The sequence below is a fragment of the Acyrthosiphon pisum genome, chromosome X (assembly GCF_005508785.2).
Source record: "Acyrthosiphon pisum isolate AL4f chromosome X, pea_aphid_22Mar2018_4r6ur, whole genome shotgun sequence".
In the NCBI taxonomy this organism is placed as follows: Eukaryota; Metazoa; Arthropoda; class Insecta; order Hemiptera; family Aphididae; genus Acyrthosiphon; species Acyrthosiphon pisum.
Window position 1 is genome coordinate 120,890,374 of NC_042493.1, and position 7,637 is coordinate 120,898,010.

Here is a 7,637-nt window from a genome sequence, read left to right on the forward strand (position 1 = left end):
TACGCTGAAAACGATGGTAAAGTCAGAATTTGGGGCTGGGATATAGTTTCGAAGTTATGACACTTCAAATTTAGTATATAATGGCCCAGTGGTGGTATGATGACTATGCAATGGAAAGTGACCCGGGTTCAGTTTTTTGCAGTATTTACATTGAATCAATGGTACGCTTGCAAAAACATTTACTTTAAGAACAATATTTTTGAAAACCTAAGTTCACCCGAGGTGGTTTATACAGTAAATAGGGGGATATTATCGAAAAAAAGTACAATAAATGAACGCGTGTATGAAAACAGTATAGAACGCCGACCGTTGAGATCATAAGCAAGCGATATTACCACTGCGTAACAGTTCTACATAAAAACGTTTTAAGCATTATAGGTATTTAAAGGTTATTACATAAAGTTAAAACTCCGGTTAGCTATAACTTCGAGCCCCAAATTGAATATTAAATCTTGTTCAGAAAAAAAGTTGATCAGAAATTTTCAATTTGATAAATGTTATCAAAAATCGAACTTTATATACTTATAAAAATAAATTGTGCCTATTTATATTGAATATTTTTCAAATGCTATTGTAACAATATCTATATCAGGAGCCTTGTATTAAATTTGACGTTTTTTGGCCCAACAACTAATTTATTGAATATTGATATTTATAGAAAAAAAACAAAAAAAATTAAAAATGAAAATGTCGTTATTCTTGGTTATTTAACATGTAATTTCCACCAAATTTGAATATAAAATAACAATTAAAAAAAAAACAGTGTTTTATTTTTTTGAGATATTTTGAATACAGAATAACCTACTTACATGGAACATTGTTGTAAGTTTTCAATCCTTAGCTATAAAAATTGAATATTTTATAAGTTGTTAACTACAAAATCATTTATATTCTTTAAATTTGATAATCGTTGTTAAAAATCTAACTTTAAATGCTTATAAAAAAAATTGTGCCTATCAACTGCTATTTAAGCAATATATCAGGAGCTTTGGGAATTTTGGTAATTTTTGGACTGTCAAATTAAATTGTATTGAAATTTATAGAAAAAAAAACTAAAAAAAATTGAAGAAGAACTAAGCACTTTTACTGTAAAAAAAGGTGATGACAGACACAAAAAAATTTTTTAATTAAATATTATATTATCATTACAAAATGCTGTCTAGGAACATACATCATTGTAAATTCAACATTCATAACACCACTCAGAATCAAAAATTTGAGAAATTAAGAAAAAAATATTTAGTCAATTAGGGCAATAAGTATTTAGCTAAGTAATTAATATTGCTATTATTAATATTATTATTAGCAGTTTTATTATTATTTAATTATTGTATATTATGTATTTTGAAATTTTAAAAATTTTGAAATTACTTATATTTAACAAATGTTGCGCAGAAATGTTTAGGTTTTTCTTTACAAAGTTAATATGTAACAAAATGTAGTATTAACTATGAAGGTTTTATTATTAATTTTTAGTAGGCTTAAAATCATGTAGCAAAATATAAATTAGGTTAAGCTATAATATATAAATAGTATTAGTGAACAGATGTGAGTTTTTCAGCAGTGATCGCTTGATGCGGTCACTATAGAACAAAAAGTAATTATTAAGAAGATGTCACACCCGCATGTGTTGTCACCGTCTTACAAATGTACAACATAGCAAAAACTATTTTGCGCAGGACAACTTTTATCATTCTGTGTTTATAGTAGTGGCTCCAAAATACCTGAATATATACTATGTAGGGTAGAAATGTATCTATGCAACAGTGTGCCTTTAAACATAAATACAACAAAAGTTATTTACTTCTACACACTTAGTTTTTTTCATTTGCTTAAAAAAAAAATGATTGGATAGAGCCATTAGAAAAAAGAGTGTGTTGTCTCCATTTTTAAAATGTACAACATACATAATTGCTGTTCAGAAAAATCAATTTTGTGATGTTAGCTTTAATAATAGATTGAAATAACCTATTATAAAATTTAAAGGTGTGAAAATTATTTATGTTTATATGTTGATTTTTAACTGGGATTGGAGGAAGTAAATTATGGAATTTCAAAAAACATTTGATCGATGAATTTCATTGATGTATAAATTCCACCAAACTAGCAATTTAATTTAATGAAATGTACAGTTTCAGAATGAATCTAATTGAATTAATTATAGGTAAAGTTAAATACTTTGAAAAAGAAGTCTTTTACTTAAAAGACTTAGGGCCGTATCATAATCGATGCTTAAGAATAAGTATTGTCTAAACTATTTTTAGGACTCTAATGAGATTCATAATGAGACTTTGGCTTAAGAAAAGAAAAAGTATTACTTAAATTAAGTTTAGCTGGAACCTTGGGCATAACTTTTAGTAATTATCACAAATTTTATATTTTTTAAATTAACAAAATTAGCTTAAACAATACTTATCCTTCTTAACAACGGCTCTTGTACTTTATAACTTTCCTTTCTTTTTAAGTGTTTGATAAAGTTTATAATTATTATCTATTCAAAAAAACTGATATAAGTAATATTATAACTAAAATAGGGACTTTGTTACTTTAACAAAAAGTTACAAATTACTTAATATCATGATAAAAAAAAAACGGGTATGTCAGCAACTACTTTACTTTGTATTAATAACTATAATGCATGCAATAATACTAAATTGAGCAATATACAAAAAAAAAAAAAACACTATTTTTAGTTAGCAAATTGTTGTTATTTTTTGTTTTGTGCAGTACAATTAATTACAATTTGATAACTTATTTACTTAAATCATTCAAATGAAAGTTAAAACTTCTTATGGTAAATTTTTAAATTTTACTTTCAATTTAGATAATAAGCGTGTGTAATTATCTATAACTTTTTTCATTTAGTGATAACCGTGAAGTTTTTTTGAAAATTGGCTCCGAAACATGAGCAGAATTCACTAATGTCGATAGTGGCACTATAAGATTTTCATTTGAAAGATGTTTTTTCAATGAAATCAATTGATTTGCAGAATCTTGTTATTCTGTATTTGGGTGCAGACACTTATAAAAATAAAACAAATGTTCTACATACACAACAACATATTCTACACATTTACCTTCAATTGTTCTCCATTTTCCCTCTAAAATAAATAATAAAGTAGCAAATTACTTTGGCATTTTGGGGATATAGTATAAAAAAAATTTTAATCCTAATATTTTTTTCTTTAATTTATAGTATATTTACCTGCTTATCAAAGAAGTTTCATATGTTCATATCAACACTTTCAAAAGTAGCTACGCATAAGAAGAGAATGTTCTTCATTTTTGGTAAAGTTTATGTCATTGCCATTGACTATCAGACTATTTTAGTATTTAAACAAATTCATCTTCTGTAATTAAGCTGTTCTCTAAACCATATATTTTATTTCTATTGGCAGTGGGTCCTTTGATGTTAATGTTTCTGCAACTACCAAAAACATTTTAGTACAATATAGGTAGTACTTAATATGTATATAATATATATTTACAGTAGAATCCACATATTACGATGCCATACATAACAATATTCCGTAAATAACGATTCCCAGCCATGCACTTGGTTGGTTTTAAATCTCACGTGTAGTATGTTTATGTCATCCGGATATAATAAAGTTTGGATATAACAATTTGATTCTATAGGTCCCTTGAAGATTGTTATAATATGCAAATTCTACTGTAGTTTAGTTATTGAGACAATTAATGATACTTACGCATATTATAACGGTGCAGCAACTTTTTCTTCACATTTAATTATAATTTTATTTATCTTCATTTATCCATTCTTTAATATCTATGGTACAACTCTGCGGTGGGCCGTAGAATCTCGGAACATATTTGCATGGACAATATAAATACGGAACAAAAAATTAGAGTCACAGGGTACTCTGTGTTCAAAACTGATAGTGTTATCATATTTCAAACTTTATCCGTTCCCGCCAAACATTTATAAAGCAAACAATAATTTTCTACAAACTACAGTTTACAGTTGTATAAATGATCTAAAGTTTCGTTAGGTATCAAGGTTGGCTAACCTGCTGTGTAAGGCACAAGCACAGACTGGCAGTAGTCGTTATGAGTACGCCACTCGGTGGTAAGTGATATTATATGTTAAAGATTATGTGTAATACTAGGTAATTAAATAAAGTGTTAAGGTACAGTATATTCAAGTTGATGAATTTTACGTTTGGTATTGTTGTGTTTTTAATAGTTTGATCAAAAAAAAAAAAAAAAACTTTAATAATAATATTGTACATTGTGTTACTGTCTCTTAATTATTTTTGTTTGAGATTGAGTTCAATAGACATTCAACATGAGTGATATGAATAATTGCAAACCTGAAATGTGTATTAAGAATAAAGATAATTTATACAGGCTCATAATAAGGTAAAGTATAAATCCTAGTAAATTATAAACCATAGTATTTTTATTTAAACTCGTTTCAATTTTGTTTAGACAACTCTTATATTATGATGGTCATTCCACAATTGCTTCAATCTTAGCTGCCCAAGTAAACGCTGATCCACCTTGTTCTCCATCGGATCGACTCATGAGTGTAGTGACAAAAGGTTTACAACATGAAACCGATAGACAAAAATAAACCGAACAAGCATTAAACTTAAATCCAATTCAGCAAAATATGTTAATTGGACCAGGCATTGGTATGCTTAATGATTTATTTGTCACATATTATATTTGTGTATTAAATGATTTATTTGATTTGATTAGACTTAGAATTTGAAACTAATGTTTTTTGTACTGCTCCTGAACCATCACTGTATGAAACTATATATGTAACAGCCCACAAAGGACCCTGCAGAGCTGGTGCATTTAGTCCAGATGGTCAGTTAATTGCAACAGGAAGCAGTGATGCATCAATAAAAGTAATTATATTTTATAACATAAAATGTAAAGACTTATTAAAATAACATTTTATAGATTTTGGATGTTGAAAGAATGTTGGCTAAATCACATGGCAGTACTGATAATCAAGAAGGACAGGGTCATCCAGTAATTCGGACATTGTATGATCATCTGGAAGAAGTGACATGCTTAGAGTTCCACCCTAACAAGCCAATTTTATCTTCGGTTTCTCGAGATTGTCATGTTAAACTTTTTGATTATTCAAAAACATCTGTTAGGAAAGCCTTAAAGACAATTATCGTAAGATGTATAATCAAGTTTACTTTTCTCAAATTATTTTAACCGCGTACATAAACATTACAGGATGTCGAACCTATAACATGTTTGCACCAATAGCCCAAACATAAGGTTTAATGATATAAATACAGTTCAATGTTATGTTTGTTCAGTTCCTAGTCATCAACATACTGGACCTGTTACATCAATAAAGTATACAAAAATGATCTCATGTGTAATGTCTATTAACTATTTGTATTGCTTATTATGATTTATTAGGTATGAACCAGGTGCCAGGTATTTTGTGTCTTCTAGTCGAGATGGTTCAATTAAATTGTGGGACGGTGTGTCTAATAAATGTGTTAACACATTTGATAAAGCACATGATGGAAGTCAAGTGTGTTCTGTGACATTTTCAAGAAATGGAAAGGTGAAAATGTTTATAATTTTATAATTTATTTTATAACGTTTATAAATGTTTATAAATATGTTTATTTTTATAAACATTACCTATATTAAATAATTTTCTATTATCATTTGTAGTACATTTTATCATTAGGCAAAGATTCTTTAGTGAAACTTTGGGAGTTATCCACTAGTAGATGTCTGGTGATATATACTGGAGCAGGAACAACTGGTAAACTAGTGTTAGTTTTCATTAAAACTGTATAAATAATCATTTTTTTTTTTTATAGGAAAACAAGTACATCGTACACAAGCATTGTTTAATCATACCGAGGAGTATGTCATGTTTCCAGATGAAGCCACTACATCTTTGTGCGCATGGAATGCACGCAATGCTTCTCGGCAGCAACTTTTATCTCTAGGTAGTTTGCTTTGTCAAATGCATTTATTTTATTAAGAACACGCTACACAGATATTGGTTGTCTTCGTCTTATAAGTGTATAACATTCCAAATTTAAGTTAAGCAGATCACATTTCACTCAGTTAGTTTAAAAACTAGAGTGAATTGACCTATTATAAAACATGATGGTAAGAACATTATCTGTGTTTGAGTGTGGGTTTTTTACAATAATACAGTTTTTAAATGAGTCATGAGCATTTTTAATTTGCGCTATATTATATACACATAACTTCCCAAAAAATTGAACTATTGTAAAAGCCCACATACAAACACAGATAATGTACTTACCATCAAGTTTCATAATAGGAGGATTCACTCTAATTTTTAAACTAGTGGAGATAAAAGCTTTCTCCTTAATTTGCTATGTTACGCATTTGTTAGACGAAGACAACAAATGGCTGTGTAGCGTCCTCTTAAAATGTTTTAACAGTGAATTATTTTGCAGGCCATAAAGATCATATTCGTTCAATTGTACATTCCTCAAATTCAACAGCATTTTTGACTTGTTCAGACGACTTTAGAGCTCGTTTTTGGTATAAAAGACACTAGATTGAAGCATAGATTGAATATTTTTTGTTTTTACTTAAAAACTATTTATTCATTTAATTTTATATAAACATTAAATTTACAATTGGTAATAAAAACAAATTTATAACTATTGTATTCATTTAAATGTACATTTTTAATTAAATAATATTTCCAACATTTCAAATTATACATAATGTGGAGTATGGAATTTTTTGGTGTAATAGTTAATAATTAAAATTAAAAAATGTATAACTTGATATTATATTATTATGTATATTATTGCTAATATACCTTGGCCTGTGCCTTTGGTTATATATCCTAAATCAAAAACTGTATGGTAAAAACTATAAGTATTTATAAACAATGTTACCAACCAAATACCGACTGTCGCTCTTTGACATTTTTTTTATATTCATTTGATCAGTGGAAAACAAATCTTGGGGGGGGGGGGGATTAGTCGACTTATTCTAGTGAAGCACTCCATTAAGCATTATTATCTATGTATAGAATATAATCCTACCGACCTCTCGGTATAAAAAATGTTATATACTTGTGTCACAACATTTAATTAACCACCTTGTTTTCATTTATGAGCTTATTGAGACTATAATACTATATTTGTACGTAATTCAATGATATAACATCATTGTATAAGAAAAATGATCCTTAGCTAAGACGGTCAGTCAGGCTTTGACATTACTAAGTATACTTTATGATATTATTCTGTAATAGTAATTTATATAATATAAGCTATTTAAGTGGAACCTTGTAAATCCTTAGATTTAAAAGTTGAACATTTTATAAATTTTGAACTACATAACAATTATTAAATTTTAAATTCTATACATTTTGTTAAAATTGGAACTTTAAATGCTCATAAAAAATATTGTGCATATGTATTTTTAATATTTTGAAGTTATAACCAAATTATTGATGTTTCGACGTTTTGTTCTTTCGGAAGACACCATCGACATATTGATACGTCATCCAATATTGACAGAATTTGAAACTTAAGTTTGTGTTTTAATTGATGAATTGCAAATATAGTATTGAGAGGACTCAACGTCCGCATGACATGTTTTCTCTATCTTATAATTTTAATTTTAAA

The 7,637-nt window shown here is 27.7% G+C and overlaps 1 pseudogene; it reads left to right on the plus strand.

Annotated features, from left to right (window-relative positions):
* The first annotated feature begins 4,309 nt into the window (after positions 1-4,309).
* LOC100159276 lies at positions 4,310-6,613 on the plus strand (annotated as a pseudogene).
* The last annotated feature ends 1,024 nt before the right edge of the window (positions 6,614-7,637 follow it).